This window comes from Ixodes scapularis, unplaced genomic scaffold (assembly GCF_016920785.2).
Source record: "Ixodes scapularis isolate PalLabHiFi unplaced genomic scaffold, ASM1692078v2 PGA_scaffold44__24_contigs__length_19508400, whole genome shotgun sequence".
Lineage (NCBI taxonomy): Eukaryota > Metazoa > Arthropoda > Arachnida > Ixodida > Ixodidae > Ixodes > Ixodes scapularis.
The window spans coordinates 15752279-15773861 of NW_024609873.1; the positions used below are offsets into that span (position 1 = coordinate 15752279).

At 51.1% G+C, this 21583-nt stretch overlaps 2 pseudogenes; both read left to right on the top strand.

Annotated features, from left to right (window-relative positions):
- The first annotated feature begins 6547 nt into the window (after positions 1 to 6547).
- LOC115322853 lies at positions 6548 to 8103 on the top strand (annotated as a pseudogene).
- A 1432-nt stretch (positions 8104 to 9535) lies between these two features.
- Positions 9536 to 11532, top strand: LOC115322848 (annotated as a pseudogene).
- The last annotated feature ends 10051 nt before the right edge of the window (positions 11533 to 21583 follow it).

Consider the following 21583-nt stretch of genomic DNA (forward strand, 5'->3'; position numbering starts at 1 on the left):
TTCTGCAAATATTTTGTTACGTAATAAAACAAACTCCGGAAAACATCCAACGGTCTTTGCGCTAACCGCTTTTGCGTATTTGGAACGGCTGGAAGCGGCACACCCTCGGGGATTTTCGCCCCTTGATTAGGCAATGGTGTCTGTGTAAGGGACCCGTCGATAGAATAGAGAAAGCCATGACTGCTCTTTTGGCGAGTCGGAGGATCGGGCGCTGAAAGCTCGCAGTCTAATGCAAATGGGCGAAGCGGAATGAATTACATTATAATCGCCGAATACTTAAAGGAAGGGAAGACATGGCATTGTAGCAAGCATCTTATTATCCATTCACAACTAGGGAGATTGTGCTTTTAACAAAGACAAACATGGAAGAACGAATCGGTGAGAAAAAAACGTGAACACAGTTTCTTAAGCTGTCCCTGACTGTAGTAAAATATTTGGGATCTGGTTTTTCCGGCGGTGCGCGTATTACTTGTGGTCCTTGGTTCTTACGAATTGCAAGGTGTCCATTGTGCTAACTGAAGTAATCGCCAAAGGAAGAGGTTAATCACGCCCACAAGTGTATATCCACAAGTGTATATCGGCTGCTACGCTAAGTTGTGATGCCATACGTCCCGCTGCTCTTAATGGCGTTGTGATCTCCCCCATACCTTTGTGGGATCAGGTGTGGAGCCACGTTCCATTGTTCTCCTGCTCACGCAGGCTCCCGCGAGTCGTACTTGGTCCTGCTCTCTTGCGCTCTCTTTTACAGTCTCTCTTAAGACCGAGTATAGGCGTCGTGCTGCAGATTACATGGTCCGGAGTCTTACCCCTTTGAGCGGCTTATTACAGTAAATTACGCGCAAATATGAGTACTTATGATTAATTGTGGCTAAAAATACATTTATCTGTTTATGCAATGCCTACCTCGGAATGTGCACGCTTTATGTTGACTTGGCGTATACGTTACGCTTTTTTTTTGTCACACTATAGCGTGACTGTTTTCGCATTAAATCCAGCCCATAAACAAGCAACAACAAAAACAAAATGATTGTGTCCTCGGTATCTTCGCCGGTTAACCGAAGAAATGATTTTTTTAAATAATTTACTTACTTGCAGACATTAAAGGGTGCCACGGTGCAAGGACCAGCAGGTCCCTGGATTTATGCCCGTTCGCGAAACCGCAACAAAGGCAAAGCAGCGTAAGCGCGAGCTTGTAAATTCACGGGATATTCCGGCAGAGAAAAAAGAAAATTCTGGGGAAAGTGAGCTTCCCTTTTATACCAAGAAACCAAAATCATCAAAATTTGTGAACATGTGGGTAAATTAATAGAACCATGCAACAATTTTATACATAATTTTACTGACTGATTATCGTTTACAGGATCAAAAGAAACCTAGCACGCAATACTAGAAAAACTAAATCCTAATTTTCGGCATGATACATTTTGGTAAATAAAAGCGAAAAATATTTACACTCTCTCCTTTAAACGCTCGTAACAAAGCTAACTGTATGAATAAAGGGATTAATAAAGGAGTTGTGGCGAAACTATTGGTAGCGGGCAGTAGCTTGCGCCACCTAGCAAAGTAACTGCAACATCCACACTACCGGAATATATATTTTGTTTTCATTTTTTTCCCAAGCACGTCAGTTGAATTTAGATTCCGTTTTGGATACGAGTCGTGTGTCACTCGAACAGTTCTCGCAGACGAGGAAATTGTCAATGAATACACTCGACAGATATGACTGAGTTCAATATTTGGTTGCATGAGCCCCAGCGTTAACCAGAGCGCGAGAGGTTCCTCTACGAGGAATTCTATTAGGAATTTATTTTACTTCGTTTCCAGCGCTTTGTGTTCGGAGCAAAATGTGAGCATACCTTTGTACTGAGGATTCTCCACTCTTCCCTGGCCAAATCTGTGCCGAATTGGTACACACTTCGTCGGGCAAGTTCTCGTTTTGCCGCGTCGTGGCGTACGGAATAAGGACCATACTTTCACCATACCAAAACATTTTAAGCTGCACTTCACTCAGCTGCGACGTATCCATTGCCATGCCTTTGATTGCACAAGCGTTGCGATCTAACGACTTCTACGAAGCAATCGGCGTTTATAGAAACCTCAGTAGGTGACGTCGTTTCGACGTCGTTGCGCCGAAAAGTCCACGAAAAAGCGTCGTTTCGACGAAATGTGACGTTTTGCTGACGCGACCTCCTGGCTCGGCTGGGAGAACTTCCGCTTCCAGTAGAAATGCAATTTTATGCCACGGGCACGTGATTTGAAATGCTGGTGGCCGATTCCGGTAAGCTCGAAAAGGAACGAAAACGTGTGTTTTCATCTTTTGTGGTGCAAACCTGGAGGCCATAAAACGAAAACGGAATCCTGCTCCGGGTTCCATGAAGATCATTGAACAATTGAGGTCTTCATTTTGGACAAAAACTGTAAAATTACTTTATGGTATCTTTAAACTACCTAATTGTCGAGGGTCTGATAATGCTAAACTTCCACCGGTTGTCTCTCTCCTCACCATTCGATCTGACATTTTTAATGTGCCTTAGATAGAATGACGCGCCCATTTACAAATGATGAGCTGTAGCTTCCTAATGATTTGGTTGCATGGAGTTGAGCTCGACACTTATTTACCAGTTTTTTCTAGTTTTGTTTCACGGATTTGTGACAAACCACGTCTCATTAAGCTTACTATACACCTTTCCAAAAACACGCTCCTAGGCGGCCGCCATGTTGCTGACGCTGATGCTGATACGGCTGGCGCGACTCTCGCGCCCCCTATCGGCTAGAAATTTTCGGCCATTCTCTTGGACAGTGGAAACCCGATCAGCGCGATACTCTAACTATATTTGGCGGTTTTTCATTCGATGTTTTCTGGTCTCTCTTGAACGTTTCCAGTAAATATTTTTTATGCATGCTGCGCACCCTTTCTGTGTTCTCTTCCAATGTGGAAAATAGGGCTGGCAAGTGCCTGCCATTCGATCGTTTTTGCTCGACATTTACGGGAAACGAAGGATGGGAGGGACGTTGAACGGCCTTTAACGCGATTTTACGAACAATGACGACTGGTCTTCCTTTCCTAGAGATAATCTGTGTAGAGTACTTCCCAGTCATAGCCAAAAATAGTTCTTCGGATTGGAGTCAGTCGCGCGCGTTCCTTTGCCTTTGTATAAGCCTTTGTATAAGCCATATACAAAAATAAGCTCTTCCCAAAACATGGTCCTGGACGAAGTCATCTTGGATTCCGTCCGATCGTCAAGATGTGACTGTCGTCTACTGTGACTGTGTTACTTGAGATGTTTCTCAAATAAATTATTTTTAAAAAACGCTGCATCGTGCAGTTCGTACAATTTATTGTTCGAATGTGAACACTTGCTAAAATGTATGTCCGTGTCCTGTCTATCGGTAAACACGTTATTTGTGAGCGTCAAAAATGCATGCCTTTCGGCTATCTTCTTTTGTAAATTATTATGGACAGCTAAGCCCTTCGTCGTTTGACACACAGCTAATCGGGTGGCGTCGTCAAAACTTATCACAAAAGAAACACTGCTAGCATTCCAGTCGCATTCGTTCTGTCGCGTGCATACCCCCCCCCCCCTTGCCCCCCCCGGTCCCTCCCCCCCCCCCCCCCCCCACCAGCCCCACACAAAGACACAAAAAACAGTTTACGACTTTTTTTTTAAATTTGGCACGATGCTGTTTTAACGTCCTCGAGAAAATACATCAACCATGAAACACAAAGTACAGCTTGAAAACACGAGAATTTAGCCGCCAGCAGTGTTTGAAACTGCGCCTACGCAGGCTGCGCTTATTGAAATCACAGTCCACTCGGTTAGGGTTAGCAGGGAGGCCGGTGAGGGTCTGTCCTCAAACCCAGTGCATGGGCTCAAAAACGTGTTTTTTGCCCCTGGGGTCGAGTGTTTCTTAGAAAGGTGCATAGTTCTGTGGAAGCCGTCAAACTACAAGCTCAAGTACCGGCTTTACACAAAGACCGGCATTAAGAAGGACCAGTGCAGATAGAGCCGAATTCGGGTCTGTGACCGTGTGTCCTACAACATAATTTTCGCTGTAGGGATCCGCTACAGGCTTTCTCCTTCTTAGGAAAGAACCTGGCCGAGCGGTATGTGGAGAACTCGCGTAAACATGGCTGCCCAGTGCACATGCTTCGCAGCCCTCAGAGGAAAGAGTCGAAGTTCTTTCGTTATGTGCAGGTTTCAAGCAATCAAGGCTTACAACCTCGTGTCGTTCATAGACTTCCAAGGTAAAAGTTTTCGTGTCTCGATGATTTACATTGTAATGACCGTTATAGTGTGGATCTCGGAATCTTCAGGTTTTGTCTCTTCTGACAAAAACGTGTGTACACGTTTAAAGGTGATTGTTCACGAATCAATTTCCTGTGATGGGGCTCTTAGCTCATCTAGTTGTAGAAGTTGCATTGTTCTGCGTGGGCGAGTGGCATAATTCGTAATGCCTGTTGTTAAGAATGGAGATGTTGCTTGCAGAAATAGCCAAGGTAGGCGTCGTGTTGTGCCGTACACCAGCTTCGGTGATGAGCAGCCGAGATCTTTTATAAAGGCGGACCGAATTCCAAGGAACACAACGGGAATTACTTCCGCCCACCAAGTTGTCTGGTGGGTTCAGAGCGCAGTTTTTAGATGGCGGCAAAAAGTTCTACCACCCCATTTACTTGACCGTGATATAATCTGCTGCGTATTCGAGCGCCTCCAAGGAGACATGTGAGGTCGACAGAAAGCTACGACTGAAGTTGTCTGCTACAATTTGTGGTACTCATAGACAGGATGCCAAACCGTATGACCCATCCTGTCATAAGAGTTTGAGCGACAGTAGATGCGGTTACGTCAGTCACTAGGATAGTTTCTGGCCGAAGCGTGAAGCGGTCTACAAAAGTAAGGAAATACGTGAGCCCGTTATATGATGCAGCTTAAGTGAGACTGAGGTCACTGGCAGCATAATGATTCTTCGTTGTTTGTGATGATATCCGCCGTGTAGCGAAAAGGGACTCGACATGTGCAAACCACATGGCGGGATCGACTGGACAAAGGGGTGGAAGTTTTAGAGAGACGGCACCAAGCTGTGCAGTCGGTTCAACGTTAGCCTGTATGTTGCTTGACGACTTACGGGAGTGGTTGTATTACGCACGGGTCACGAATACTGTAGTCGTCTTACTTGAAATTAAAATACCCGTTTTATACGGAGACCGACATTAAAGGGAAAATAACGACAATTTTATTTATTTTTTTTAAATTGTGTTTTTTTGAATTCTTGGAAGCCTAGCACGCTGCCTACTTTTTTGTAGGCATTTGTAATGCGCATTTCTGTGCCTACGAAAGAACTGAAAAAACCGAAACTGAACTATCTGCATTCTCATTTCTGGGCCTCCGAAAAACGGAGGTGAAGTAGGGAGTGACGTCAAGTGTGAATAGTTGGTATCGGTAGTATTTATGTGATCGAGACTCTGGTTTCTGCGGTGAGAGTTCGGGCTTCCATTCAGCGACGGAACAGGAGTGCGTGTGTGGCGGCCTCCGCCATCACCCGACGGAGACCGTCCAGCCGGCAAGGAGCGGCCCGCAGGCTCTGAGCAGGGAAGCAGTGAGCAACATTCGAGCAGGCGAGACGGGAGCGGCGCGTTGCCGAAGGACAGGGACTCGGGGGAGATGCCGAGGGGAAAGCGGCAGCGACTTGGCCGTTCCGGGAACCGGTTCCTCCGAGGGGGACGCTCCGCAACAAGGAGAAAATAAACATCACATTTTTGGTTTTCATCAAAGTTGGACATCCTCTATTTTAGTCGTCAAAGAACACGAACAGCAACCTACACGGGAAAACTAGTGTCGCCCGAACGAATACTGGTCTTCAGTCGACCGTTTGAACAGCCATCTACGGCGCACAAATTTGGCATGACTAGCATTTTGCAGCAGAATCCTTCGAGTACCGTGTTCCCAAAGAAAACACGACAGCGACATCGAAACCAAACGTCTCCCAGGTGTTATTTTTTATTTTATATTCTTTAAAGGGTTACTGCAAAGAAAAAAAAGTGTTTTTAAACAATATAATTGGGACAAGCATTACAAAACAAATCTCCCGCGAAAAAACAATTTTTTTCAAGCGATATTTACGCCACAGGACGTAATTTGGTTGGAGTCACAACTTCTCCACATTTGAAACTCCCGCTCTTTCGACGCGGGCGGAGTAGCTGGAATACGTCACTCCGTGACGTATAGCAGCCACTTCGTGGCGTATAATACAAACTTTGTGGCGCGCGATTTAAAACGGACGAAATAGCCGCCAACTAAAATCTGTCTAGGGGGGCGCTGTCTGCTGTTACCTACGGAAGACGTGCTTCGCATCGGCCCCGTGTTGCTGATCGATTTATTGCGTCCAAATCATCGACACCTCGGAATTTTCGGTGCCAATCAAACGAGCAAGTCTTCCCGGTCACGGGGAGGTATCGGCAGTGAGTGAGTGTCGATTTTTGGCGATTTTGTGGGAGTTTGCGTGTTCGCCGGCCGGGTGGGGCCGCTAGGCCTAACTCGAGCACGTCGACATGGAGGATCCTCTCGGCGGTTCTACGGTGGATGTGGCCAAGAATGGCGGGCCGACGGTCGTCTCGGTGGTCGGGGAGGATGTCGACCCTGATTTTTGTGCAGGCTGGATGCGCGCTCGGGCAGGCGGCGGTACTCAGGTGGAGAAGGAGTTCAGGCCTAGTTCCTACGTGGCCCGGAAGGTCATCGAGAAGGTCGAGCGCATGGGGTGGATGCCGAGAGTGGGACTGGAGGGCGAGAACAAGGTGGTGGTGAGGCCGCGAGGTGGCCTGGATTTGAGGAAGACGTCGATCGTCGTCGTGGCGGACGCAATCCGGGCGGCGGCTGGGATCTCGGAGGAGGAGGCCTCGTTGGATACGCAGTGCCCGAACGTGCAGCAAAATGTGGTGGTCATCAGTACGGGGAGCGACGCCAGGGCGGTCAAGTATGCTGCGGTGACGTGTATCTGCGTGGCGGGGAGGTCCTACGAAGTGCGGGCTTACGTCACGGCTCCCTTTGACACCGTCAAGGGGGTGATCCGTGGCATCCCGGTGCACCATACGGCGGAGGAGATTGAGTGACTTCTCATCGGGCCCAGGAACCCGACGGTGCGAGCGGCGGAGCGTATCGTCTCTTCGGCAACGGTCGTGGTGATCTTTGGGGGTGACGTAGTGCCGCATCAGGTGTTCTACGGCGGGAGTGTGTTGCGGTGCTCCCTGTACAGGAAGCACTATGAGGTGTGCAAGACGTGTGGCCGTGTCGGTCATCGAACTGATGTGTGCCCAACCCCCGGCGTCAGACGGTGCTTGAGATGTGGCGGAACTCCGGACCCGGGACATGCGTGTAGTCCCAGATGTGGCTTGTGTGGGGGTCCGCATGTTACCGGGGATAAGGTGTGTAAGAATCGGTTTCGTACGCCGCACATCGTTCGTAGGCGGCTGTGGGAGAGAGCGGAGCGGGGTCTGTCCGGGGATCGGCCGTCTCCTCCCCCGCGGGGTTCTGCGGAAGAATACCCTAGGCTGGGGAGGTCTCGCTCGAGGTCGCGCGAGTCTGAGAGGCCGGCGGCACGTAGTCGCAGCAGGAGCACAAGTAGTCAGGTCACGTGGGCCCAGGCGGTGCAGTCTGATCGGGGGGAGGTTGCTAAGTTGCGTGAGGAGAATCGTAGGCAAGCTGCTGAGGTCGTGGAGCTGAGAAGGGAGAACAAGAAGTTAGTGAAGACCGTTGAGGAGCTGAAGGCACTGGTCGAGGGCTTGGTTCGTCGGCTGGACAGTTCGGCTCCTCCCTCGGGACCGGAGGACTCCGCCCCTCCCGGCAAGCGCAGGAGTGTGGACGCTCGCAGACGTAGGGGGGAGGGTGTTGAGGACAGGTTTGAGGAGATTGAGGGCCGTGTCGGTCTGGTGGAAGACGGGGTGAAACAGCTTAACGAGAAAATGGATTCGATCATGAAGGTGCTAACGGTGATGCAGGGTACTTTACAGCGAAATTCAGAGGGACAATGGCATCAACCTTAAATATCTGGGTCTGGAACTGTAACGGTTTTAGGAGTAAGAGGGCCAGGTTACAGCAGTACATTAGGGGTAGGGGGTTAAGCCGGTTGTGATAATGGTTCAGGAGGTGGTACAGGAGGATGTGAGTCTCCCCGGCTACGTCACGTACCGGTCTAGTGGGGGTCCTGCGGGCCGCCGCAGGGGGGTCTGCACGTTCGTGCGGCGGAGTCTTCCGGTCCTAGTGCACGACCTTAAGGGGGACGAGAACATCGAGAGGGTGTTGACCGAGGTGTTAGTGGGTAGATTGGGGGTCTGTCTGTGCAACGTGTACAGTAATCCGCGTTTCGGCAGACAGAGGTTCAGGAATCTGCTGCATGGATGTGCGCGTTGGGCCTATGGCAGGGGCTTAGTCGTTTCTGGGGACTTTAACGCTAGGCACGAGTTCTTGGGCCACGCGGCTACCACGGTCAAGGGGAGGAATTTGTTCCAAGACGCGGAGGAGGTGGGGCTGATCCTCGTCACGGATCCGGGGGTGCCGACGCGGCCCGCGCGGAACGCGATTGGGAGGGATACCACCCCGGACCTAGCCTTCGTGGACGCTCCCTGGGCGGAGTGGCGGAACGCGCTGGAGGATCTGGGTAGCGATCACCGTTTAGTGGAGCTCTCGGTTCCCCTGGCGGTTCGGAGGAAGGAGTTTAGACCCCAGGGGTTGGTGAACTGGGATGCCTTCAGGCGGCTGGGTCCGGAGGGGGAGATAAGCGATTTGGGGGAATGGTCCGCGAGTTTGGTGGACGCTGCCAGGTTGGCTGAGCGGCCCGTGGTGGTGGAGTCGGAGGATGTGGGGCTGGTGGATAGCAGGTTAGGTGCGCTTGTCGAAGCCCGGGACTCTCTGTGGAGCCGTTGGCGGAAGCGGAAGAACAACCGTGCGCTGCGGAAGCGGGTGGCGCAGTTGAATGAAGATATTCGGAGGCACTGTGAGGCGCTGTCCAGGCAGCAGTGGGACGATGTGTGCAATAGGGCGGAGGGCAAGATGCATAGTGGAGACACGTGGAAGCTGCTGCGGCACTTGCTGGACGAGTCCAGGACGAGGAGCTTCCAGTGTAGGAGAATGGGGGAGGTTGTCGGTCGGGCTGTCAGGGAGCTTGGTGAGGAAGGGGTTAGAAGGCAGTTGTTGGATACGTTAATTCCGAGTTGCGGCAGGGAGGTCCACCCGGAGTACACGGGGGTTGACAATGCCGAGTTGGATAAGGATTTCGAGCTGCGGGAGGTTAGGGTTGCCTTGCTGCGGATTAATCGGAGGTCGGCGCCGGGGCTGGACCGGGTGGATAATAAGATGCTTGGTAACTTGTCTGAGGAGTACTTGGAGGCCCTGCTTGATTTCTTCAACAGGTGCTGGAGGGAAGGGAAGCTGCCTGCGGAATGGAAGAAAGCCAAGATGGTTCTTATTCCGAAGCGTGGGAAGCCACCGGGGCTCCAAAACCTTAGGCCGATCTCGCTCACTTCCTGTGTGGGGAATGTTCTGGAGCACATGTTACTGCGGAGGTGGCAATCCTTTTTGGAGGACAAGGGGGTCTTCCCGAGCTCGATGTTCGGGTTCAGGGAGGGCCTGGGGGCGCAGGACGCGATGTTGGTGTTGTACCACGAGGTGACTGAGCCGAGGCGGCCGGGCGCGGTTCTGGGTCTAGACTTGCGCAGCGCGTTTGATAAGAGTCCGGCATTCTGCCATCCTTCGCGGCGTGGCGGATGCGGGGCTCGGCAGACGGAGCTATAACTACGTTAAGGACTTCCTGTCGGGCCGGACGGCTCGGCTGCTGGCGGGGGACTTGGATGTTGGTGAGGGGGAGCTGGGTAGTGTCGGCACCCCACAGGGCTCCGTCATCTCTCCGGTCTTGTTCAATTTAGTGATGGTGGGGGCCGCCCGCGGTCTCTGTGAGGAGGGGATTCCGCACTCTATATATGCGGATGATCTTACGCTGTGGTGCACCAATCGGAGGAAGGAGGTGGTGCAGGGTACGCTGCAGCGAGGGATCGAGATTATTGAGGAGGCGCTGATGGGTTCGGGGTTGGAGTGTGCTCCCGAAAAGTCGGAGTTGCTCGTGTGTTATGCTGGGCGTTGTAGATGGGATGAGATGCGGCTGATCGCCGGCGGGGGACCCGTCCCGAGGGTGGACGCTTTGCGGGTTCTGGGGCTATTTGTTCAGGAGAAGGCGGGTAATTCGGTCATGCTCGGGAAAATTCAGGGTAAGGTAGCGTCTGCTCTGCGCATGATCCAGAGGGTGACCAGCAGGAGGAAGGGTATCCGCGAGGCCGGTGTGATGAGGATGGTTCAGGCTTTTGTATTGAGTCACATCATGTACGTGGCGCCCTACCTTCGCTGGAGGGCGGGGGAGAAGAACAAGCTGGATGCCATGGTGCGCAGGGCTTACAAATCTGCGTTGGGGCTGTATGCCTTCACTAGCACGAAGAAGCTGGAGATGTTGGGTGTGCACAATACGATAGGGGAGATTGTCGAGGCGCACAGGGCTTCGCAGATTCAAAGGCTGGAGCGCACTGCGGCTGGCAGGGGGGTTTTGAGGCGTGTCGGTCTGCTGGCGGAGGATGCGTCTGACGGCGGGGGACTGACGGGAGAGGTGATGAAAAATGTCAGGGTTAGGCCTGTGCCGAGGCACATGCATTCTGTGCGTGATAAGGGACGAAGAGAGGCCAGAGCGCAGGCCCTCTTCAGGTTGTACGGGCGACAAGATAGTACTGTATACGTTGACGCTGCCCTTCGAGGGGTAGTGGGGGTGGCTGTGGCTGTGAAGGCGGGAAGTGGGGAGGTGCTCTCCGCTGTGAGTGTTAGAACTAGTAATATTTGTGAGGTGGAGGAGACGGCCATTAGTTTGGCGGCCTCCCTGCCCGGGACCAAAGTGGTCATGAGTGACTCTATGAGGGCGATCAGGAACTTTGCGCGTGGACGCGTTGGGGTGGTGACCAAGAGGCTGCTGCGTCCGACGGGCGCGGTGGACATTATGTGGTGCCCCGCTCACGAAGCGGGCAACGTGGATGCTGACCGAAGGGCCCGAGAACTGCTTGGCCGGGCCTTCGGGGGCGCCGCGGAGTATTCGCCCAGCGGCTTTGGGGAAGTGCTAAGGACCAGGAGGGAGGAACGGCGGGTGTTCCCGCTGCCCCAAGGGGATTTGGTTAGGAAGGATGCCGTGCTGTTGCGGCAGTTGCAGGTGGAGTGCGTGTTTACTCCTGTGGTGGGGCGCTATGTGGCGCCTGAGGTGTACTCAAGTGATAAGTGCATGCTGTGTGGTGCGCGGGCAACTGCCGAGCACGTGTTGTGGGACTGTGAAACTCGGCCGGCGGAGGCGGCCACGTCGAGTGGGCTTCCGCCGGACATCAAAGCCGGGGTGATGGCTAGTAGCCTGGACCTCCAGCTAGCGGTCGTCCAGCAGGCCCGGCGTCTACTGCGCAGGCAGGTCCGACCGCGGGCCCCCTGCGCTGGGGCGTCGGATGGTGTGGGCCGCACCGGCTAGGCTTGACCTAGCTCTGCAGGCAAATAAAGACGTTTATTCCTCCTCCTAAAATCTGTCTAGCGCAATAAATATTCCTGTAAGAAATTTTGTTTTTGGCGGAAAAATTGTTTTGTGAGATGCTTGTCCCAATTAGGTTGTTTAAAAATACATTTTTTTTCTTTGCAGTTACCCTTTAATTATAGTTGCTTGTTGCCCGTTTTGCGTTTAGCGTAGCAAAGAGAAAAACAAATATGCTGTCTTATATCCGGTGTAGTAATCGTTTCCGGTTCGATTTATATTTTTTCACGGTTATTCAATTGGAAATTAGATCAGTATTCCTGAAAATCGCGAACCAAAACGTGACCGAGGGCACGTCTCTCGTTTCGACCAATCGCTGGCCTGTCTCTTACGACGTCGCGCTTCCTGGCGTCGCAACGGTCATGTGAGCTCCGCTTCCCCTGGCTTCTCCCGGCACGATTATTACCGCGACGGTTTAACTGATCTGCGCGGCACGCAAGCGCCGTTTTTGGCTAAAATTTGGGCAACGTGGCCTAAAACTTACCTGGAACCCAGTTCAATCGCAAAAAAGAGTATCCAAAATGGCCTTCACTCTCCCTTTAAAGACGACCAGTGCACGTAGAGCTGAGCTCTGGTCCGTGTCCGCGCATTCTCCAACATCATGTTCGCTGTAGCTACCCGCAACAATTTTCACTGTTTCGCGGTTTGGCCGAAGGCTGAGTATATTTGCTAAAAATGAGAGATGTATTTTAATCTTTTAAGACTAGTCTTTTGTGTGCCTTTCAGTGGAAAAGCTTGCAATATTTTTATAGCGTAAGGAAGCTTCTGCTGAGACACTACCTCCACTGCAGGAACTTAGAACTTCGCATACATCAAAACAGCTATATGATTGTAGAATAAAATAATAAAAAAATTTATGTATCAACATTTGTTCCTTCGGTGTGTATGCTTTTATCATATCGTCGAAAGTAAACTTATTTGGCCTAAATGTACTCGTATTACGCTTTATCCGGAAATATTTCAGTGTCCCGGTTTCACCATTACCTCTGAATGGACGTACACCAGTCAATCAATCTATCAGGAAAGAACCACAAGTTTTTATCAAAAATATAGTTAAAATTAACGTGTTTAAAAAGTTCATAGAATGCCACCATATCTCCTTCCAATTAAACATTGTGTCTTAGTTTACGGTTTCACAAAAGTTCAAATAGTTATTCATTACACTAATGAGCTCAGGTTACTGGATTCTGTTTTCTGACGGATATAAATGGTAAATATTTTAGAAGAGAGGATATAAAAAAACCAAATCATAGCTTACTATTTAATAATTCCGCTTCATTACACACAATGAACTAAAACCTTTTTCAATTCAGAAAGTCTATGCGAATAGTCAAGTTAGTTTTTCTTTTCTTCTTTTGTTCTGGCTGATATGGCTTGCCGTTTGCTTATACCTTAAAATATTTGTTTGACTTGGCTTTCGTATCTCTTCTAAACTGACTTCCTACGTGTCGTATTGATTACATTTCTTGTCCTCTCCTTCATTGATCCTAATACCTGGCGTTCAGTGAAACTTGCGTCGACCGTTTGAATCGCCTACCAAATTATATATATTAACCTAGCCGGAACAAGTCTCTAGCGATTCGTAAATTAATATTGCAAATGGATACAGCTTCGAAGACCTACATTTGCTCGATTCAATAAATGTGCAATTATCTTAATAAGGGTGGCGATGTGGGTTAGTTTGTTCATACTGACGATAAGGCAAACAGCGCACAGTAACCGGCGACTAAAGGAAGTGCAAACAGGACAAGCGCTGACTCTCAACTGAAATTTAATCACATGAAAACAAAACAAAGAAAGCAGCAACTCTGCCCATGTCACATGATACATTACCCACGTTTCCAAAAAAAACATCTCTTTACTACTGAACCCCCGGGACGTTTGGCTTACGCAGTTCGCGCCTGCTTTTATAATTGCATGCGCTTCTACAATTTCTCGGTTCACGCTGTCCCTTCCATAGCCAATGATACCCGTCTTACTGAAGATAATTTCACACCCACATCCATGACAACGCAGTGGCAGATGCCCCCCTACAGCTCCCACCACTGACCGCAAGGACAAGTCATGCTCCCGCAGTCTGTGATTAACACATCGGCCCGTCTTACCGACGTAGGCTTTCCCACATGTTAGTGGAATCGTATAAACAGCTCCCACCTTGCAATAAATATGTTTGTTTGCAAGGTGGGAGTTGTTTACACATTCCACTAACGTGTGGGAAAGCCTACGTCGGTCAGACGGGCCGATGTGTTAATCACAGACTGCGGGAGCATGACTTGTCTTTGCGATCAGTGGTGGGAGCTGTAGGGAACATCTGCCACTGCATTGTCATGGATGTGGGTGTGAACCTATCTTCAGTAAGACGGGTATCATTGGCTACGGAAGGGACAAGGTGAATCGAGAAATTTTGGAGGTGCATGCAATTATAAAAGCAGGCGTGTACTGCGTAAGCCAAACGTCACTGGGCTTGAGTAGTAAAGAGATGGTCTTTTTGGACACCTGGTGAATGTATCATGTGATGTGGGCGGAGTTGCTGTTTTCTTTGTTTTGTTTTCAAGTGATTAAATTTCAGTTGAGAGTTAGCGCTTGTCCTGTTTGCACTTCCTTTAGTCCCCGCTTACTGTGCGCTGTTTGCCTTTTCGGCAATTATCTTATTGTTTTTTTTTCTCACATATGCCATGCTACTTTTAGATATAACAATGCATATTACAATATTAGGATCTCTTATATACGGTGATTCCGGGGTTCCCTAAAAATCCGAAGCCAGCGAGTGTGATTCCCGCATCTGTCAGATTGAGGATTCGAGATTAATGAATGAGTTTCCTTAATTTGTCTTTGGGGCTGCTAATGGACTTATGGTGGCCAACTTGAAGGCACGCGACATGAGATGTGCTCTAGTCATTAACAAACATCTTTAAAATGAGTTTAGCAAAAATTAAGAGGGAGGAGAGGTGTGTGGAGTATATTCAGTTTTTGGTTGGTAGCTTACAGGCCGAGGGAACTGAAATTAGGGAATTTTTAAGTCTTATGTTTAGCATTTTGTGCCTGGTGTAGATTGTTTGCTACCGTCTTTTTTAGCTTCATTTAGAAGCGCTATCAGTCAGTTTATTCTTAAAGACCTATTGAAGTAAAAATTTGACTAATCTATCGCTTCAGATACTAGTCAGCAGGGTGTATAAGTTAACATCCTTCAAAGTAATTTATAAGAACGTGTTTCTTTTTACTCTATATTTAGCTATTGCTTTATTTTTCGTGAAGTTGTCGTATTTGTTTAGGTAAAGATTAGTGTATCTGGAAACACGAGTAAACCCTTCGGAACTCTACGATTCTCCGCATTTTACTGAGCGTGATTATCCGGCAATATCAAACAGAAGAAGAAATCAAAGCGAGCGGCGTGACGAGGCATATTTAGCGCTGTTTGATTGAATCTATTGACTGGTAGCTTTGTCTGCTGTCAGATGTAATGCGAAAAAGAGAATGATCTGAGGGTTCCGAGAGAACAAGAGATCGGACCGCCGAATTATTTAAAGGAAGCCCAAGCCCACGCCGTAGTGCGTCATAATAAGCCACACGCGGGACCGATTTGTCGCCTATTCGCACACTCAGACGCACACGGCCGGCAACATCGGAAAGCCGACTTTCACCTACATTACTCGAGAGAGGCCATAAAACCCGGTCATGGAAAACCGGCCGATTCTTTGCAGCCGAATTCGAGTAGAGCCGCCTATTAAACCGATGGAAGGGCAGTAGAAATCTCCTTCGCCTTTATGGCTGTTTCTGCGACTGAACTGACCGATAATATTACCGGAAGAAGAACAAAAAATTAACGAAAGAGCGCACGATTCCGCAACTTTGAATCAAGTCATAAGGCGGACCATCCTGTAGGCGGTGTCATTGTTATCAACTGCAAAAGGTACAAAAGAAGTGGTTCGAGCACTTGTCCAATAAATATGATTGCTTCTTATTGCAACGTTTTTCCCCCTCTATCTCCTTTCGCTTCCTTGCTTGTACATGCATGTTTTACAGATAATTATTCTGTACTTAAAATCCTTGAGAACGCTAAGTTGCCATCTTATGTCGGTCAACATAACTGCGTCGGTAGAAGCATCTTTATGAGGTGCAAGGCGAATCGACGGAACAATTGATGGCACTCTCGTGCCGTGCAGGCGACTGTGTTGACAATTGCGAGCCGGCCATTTAGATATATAAATTCGCATTTGTAGCTTTCAACCGTGCTCCTGTATGTCGTGAAGTTTCGAGTTGGTCCTCCTTTTACAACACGTAGCGTCTTTGAGCGTTATGTGGCTGGCCATATGAGCTGGAATGTGCGAGTGGCTGCTAGGCAGTACAGACTACGCGTGACGTGACATGTGACGTTACACATCACGTCAAGCGTGTTACGTCACACCTGGCTGTGACCTTATGTCCCTATCGACCCGCTGAATTTTGCAGGAAAAATTTTCCCACCAAATTTAGCGGAATATTTTACAGATAGATTTAGGTTGTCGATAGGGTCATGACATCCCAGCCATGTATGACGTCACGCGTCACGTGGCATTACCTCACATTTGGCGTCATGTGGCGTCACGTTATACGTGACGCTACCGACTAGACCACGCACACATGGCTTGGGAACGAGCGCGGGTTTATATGAGAAGGCTTTCCGAACGGGGCCCGATAACACTATCGCGTTCCACTCTTGAAGGTAAAGCTTAAGCGTCCCACAAGTTCTTGAAGTATGAACACCAATTAAAAAGAATGTTAACCCACAAAAGTGTTAACATCTGCAAATAATAAGTGAAGTTTTTGGAACAGCATTTTTAAAAAACACCCTTAGGGGAGAAAACTATCTTAGTGCGAAACAACCACAGTGGGATGTCTAACAAACGGGACATGATACGCCCCTCCATCGTCTTTAGTTGACGACGCATAGGAAAGCATGACCATTTAGCGATTAGTTATCACACCATATTGTGTTATATCGACATTAGCTTGCTCAAACGGGTCACAAGCTCCGTCCACTGACGAAACTTTCTTACTATAAACCGCTCTGGTTTTGTATAGAATGACTGCGTAATGCTCCACTTGCGGCGAAGTATTGTCACGGTCTCAAATTTTGGCCTCCAGGTATTGCCGGGAGCGACTATCGCTCTTACATGAAACGCGAAAACACAACGTCATGAGCCCCGTAGGCGCCATCACGCGTGTCCTGCCTTGGCCTCGGCAGATCGGAAGGTGTCTCCCGCTGTCGTCTGCTGCGTTGATGTCCTTAACTACGCCGTCGTTAGGAAAACACGCAATTGCAGATTATCCCGTTGATAAATGCAATGTTGAAGGGTTCAAGAAGCTTCTTGTGTATCAAGCTCTAATGAAAATTTACATTTCAACAATGCAAAACCTAACTCATGGTCCTCAACAAGTCGAATTGATGGAGTGCCTGTGCTGGTGGTAAGCATGTCTTCCGGAATCGTGCGTGCGTGCACTGAGTTGTCGACTTCTTGTTTGCGGTCGTTTTATAACAGCGCTGGCGTTGTAAAAATAACTCAATCGTACACGCCTAATTGGTACACGTAATGTTACAATTTTCAAGAAGCTAGCTGCTGGTCCTACGCCAGTGTAAGATTTACGCTTCGCGAACGCAGTGCAAAAGTATATTCCCCCTCAAACCCGGTGCTAAGAAATGACGCCTCTGGGCAAGCCTTTCCGGCGTATTTGACGCATGTTTCCGTTTATCCGCCAATAAGGATTTGGCGGCGAAAGAAAAAGAAATACGATACTCTGGCTGCGCCATTTAGTTACCCTAGTTACTTAAAGAAATCACCACCGCGTGGTGGAGCACACGAGAAAAGGAGTAATCACACTTCTTCGATTGGCGGACGACCATTTGGAATGTCAAGTGGAGTGCTTTATATTGCCGCGCGCCAAGTAGGCAGCGCGGTCGTAGCCTAACGGTTATCGCGTTTGCCTCCCACGCGAAGGGCCAGGGTTCGATTCCTGGCCGCGGCTGCGCATTTTGTTGACACTGTAATGAGGTGTTCTGGTGAATTCGAGAACCGTCTAGCTGATTCGAGTTTAGAATGTTCTACGCGTCGAACCTTTTACGTCGAATGCTCCAGAAGCCAACGCGTGTACAAAAGCGGCTCCGCGTGGCAAGCCGGAGTCAGTTTCGCCCCAGCGTGCGACTCTGCTGCTACGCCGGCTTCGACGCCCGCGACGCTCTGTTATTGTCTTTTGTACCCTTTTATTTCTGGCACAAGTTCGCCACATTAAACGTTTATTTCTTCCTGTTTATTTAATATTTTTTAGTCACCACCCGTGACATTTTGGTGGAGGTGCGGGGTACCGCATGTCCGTGCAGCGCCGCCCTCCGAGTTCCCGCAGTACAAGCCCAAACCCAAGCTTTCGAGGACCCAACGAAGACCAGATCGAGACCCGATCAAGTCGCCGCACCCAAGGGCTACACCCGGAATACGGACTTTTACCACCCAGGACCAGGCAGCCGACGATGGCCAACCAGTCGCAGACCCCCGCCGCTCCTGGCGTCGTCTACCTACCCGTCGCTCCTCGGACAGCGGCTCCATTCCACGGCGAGCAGTACGAAGACGTCGAAGACTGGATCGACCAATATGAACGCGTGGCCCGCCACAATTGCTGGACCGACGAGCAGCGCCTGCACAATGTCTATTTTTTGCTCGAGGGGACCGCCAAGCACTGGTACGAGAACCATGAGTCCTCTTTGACGTCGTGGGACATTTTCAAGTCCGATCTGAAGGCTACGTTCGTCAACCACTACCGCCGAGAGAGAGCCGAGGACCTACTGCGAACAAGGACCCAGGGCCCCAATGAAAGCGTCACGAGCTTTGTGGAAGACGTGCTCCGCCTGAGCTCCCGCGCCGACCCTCAGGCCACCGAGGGAAAGAAACGGCGCATTTTGATGCGGGGCGTGAAGGACGACATCTTCGGAGGCCTCGTCGGCAACCCGCCGGCAACCGTCGACGCCTTCGTCAGCGAGGCGACGAACATCGAGCGCGCCCTCCAAGCGCGCGCTTCCCACTACCAGCGGCAGCCAAGCGTCACTGCAACCGCGCTGCTTAGCGGCGAAAACACGCCTGGTACGGACATCCGCGAAATTATCCGGGAGGTTGTCCGGGAGGAACTGCGAAGGTTGCTGCCAACCACCAGCCGTCCGCCAACCATTTCCATCGCCGAAGCTGTCCGAGAAGAAGTGCATCGGGCGCTCCAACCAGAGGTTCCCGTCACCACGGTGGCACCGGAGGAACCGACGTTGAGCTACGCCGCCATGGCCCGACGACCGCCGCAAGCTCCCCGCCAAGCCACGGCGCCGCCCCGAAGAGACGCCCCAACGCCGCAGTACCCCCGACGACAGGAAGATCAGGCGCACGTTCCCCCAGAGCGACCTGCGCCGAGGAAGACAAACGTCTGGAGAACGGCCGACCGACGCCCGCTGTGTTACCACTGCGGGGAAGCTGACCATGTGTACCGCCGATGCCCATACCGACGACTCGGGCTGCGCGGATTCCACCCAAGCGACGTACACGCACCCCCGGTATGGTGAACGCCCTCGGGAGATCGACAAGTACCTGCGACGACCCCAGTCCCCCGAGCCTGCGTCCCGCCGAGAATTCCGGTCGCCGTCACCGCGACGTCCAGCTTCGCCGATGCACCGACCCCGACGTGAAAGCCTATCACCCCTCGCTCCTCGCCGGGGAAACTAGGCGCGGCAACCCCTGGAGGTGGAGTTGCCGAAGACGACCGACGCCAAGATCCTCCACGAACGTCGGAGGGCCCCCACTCGAACGCTACCAGAAATCGAAACGACGCCCCTGCAACGGTGTCCAATAACCTAAACGTCGTCATCGACGGCCACGACGCATCAGCGCTCGTGGAGACCGGAGCAGACTACTCAGTCTTGAGTGGGAGGCTCTCCCGCCGCCTTCGAAAAGTCACCACGCCGTGGGATGGACCACAAATACGAACCGCCGGAGGGCACCTCATCACACCAGTCGGGAGATGCACTGCTCGCGCCGAGATCCACGGTGAGACGTGCCCTGTGAAGTTCGTCGTACTGCAAGACTGTTCAAGGGACGTTATCCTCGGAATGGACTTTCTCTGCGAGTATGACCCCGTCATTGACCTCGGGGCAAACCAGCTGACGCTGCGAAAGCCTGTTTTACCGCCGGTGGAGACCAACACGACGTCAACCGCGATCCGAGTTATCGCCGACCATGTGAACTTACCGCCGCGGTCGAGTGTTTTCGTCACTGTTATAACCGACGCAGCCATGTACGGTGAAGCTCTTCTGGAAGGCAGCATCCAACTGCTTCTTGAGAAAGGAATTGGCGTCGCACGAGGCGTAACGGATCTCCAAGTAGGACGTACAACTGTTCTTGTGACAAACTTCCGAGAGGAGCCGCAGCACCGAACGAAGGGTACCACCGTGGGCCACATTGAGGAGCTTCAGGCGCCAGCCCTGGTCACCGCAATCTCCGAAGAAACCTCGTCGTCACAGCAGAACAGCACGCCGCCGCCGCCGATCGACATTGACCCCGAGCTCCCAGCTCCTAAGCGCCGGCAACTGGTTGATCTTCTCGCTGAATACCGTGACTGTTTTGCCACGTCGTCGAAAGTTCGCCAAACACCAATGGCGAAACATCTCGTTATTACCGACGCCGACGCGCTCCCTGTCCACCAGTCGCCGTATCGAGTCTCCTTAAAGGAAAGGAAGGTGATTCAGGATCAAGTCCAAGAAATGCTCGACGACGACATCATTCAACCCTCAAGAAGTCCATGGGCGTCCCCAGTCGTCCTTGTAAAGAAGAAGGACGGAACCCTGCGGTTCTGCGTGGACTATCGTCGACTGAACGCTGTGACGAAGAAGGACGTCTATCCGCTCCCCCGCATCGACGATACGTTAGACCGACTGCGCCACTCCCGATATTATTCGTCGATGGATCTGAAGAGTGGCTACTGGCAGATTGAAGTCAACGAACGCGACCGGGAGAAAACTGCCTTCGTCACTTCCGACGGACTCTACGAATTCAAAGTGACGCCGGTCGGGCTTTGTACTGCGCCAGCCACCTTCCAGCGTGTCATGGACACCGTGCTGGCAGGTGTGAAATGGCAAAGCTGCCTCGTCTACCTCGACGACGTCGTGGTATTTTCACGAGATTTCGACGAGCACCTGAAACGACTTCGAGCCGTGCTTCAAGCCATCAAGACCACCGGCCTGTCACTCAAGCCAACAAAGTGTCGATTCGCCTATGGTGAACTTAAGTCCCTTGGCCACGTCGTGAGCAACAAAGGTGTTCTCCCTGACCCTGAGAAGACCCGTGCCGTGGCTGCATTTAAGCCGCCGTCAGACAAGAAGGCCGTGAGAAGATTCCCCGGACTTTGGGCCTACTACAGACGATTTGTTCGGGACTTCGCCAAGCTTTCCGCGCCGCTGACGCACCTCACGAAGGACGCCGTAAAGTTCGAATGGACAGACGAACACCAGCGGTCATTCGATGAGCTGAAACGAAGACTCCAGACGCCCCCGATTCTTGGCCACTTCGACCAGTTCGCTGATACAGAGACCCACACGGACGCCAGTAACATCGGACTTGGCGCGGTGCTTGTTCAAAGGCAGGACGGGGCAGAGCGAGTCATCGCATACGCGAGTCGGACGCTATCTAAGGCGGAGAGGAACTACTCTACAACGGAAAAGGAGTGCCTTGCTGTCGTCTGGGCGATAACAAAGTTTCGCCCATATCTGTATGGAAGTTCTTTTCGCGTGGTCTCGGACCACCACTCGCTCTGCTGGCTCGCGAATCTGAAAGACCCCTCCGGACGCCTCGCCCGGTGGAGCCTACGACTGCAGGAGTTCGACATGACCGTTGTGTACAAGTCCGGCCGGAAGCACCATGACGCCGACTGCCTGTCAAGAGCTCCTGTCGAGGCCGGTCCTGCCTGTATCGAAGACGACGACGATGAGTGT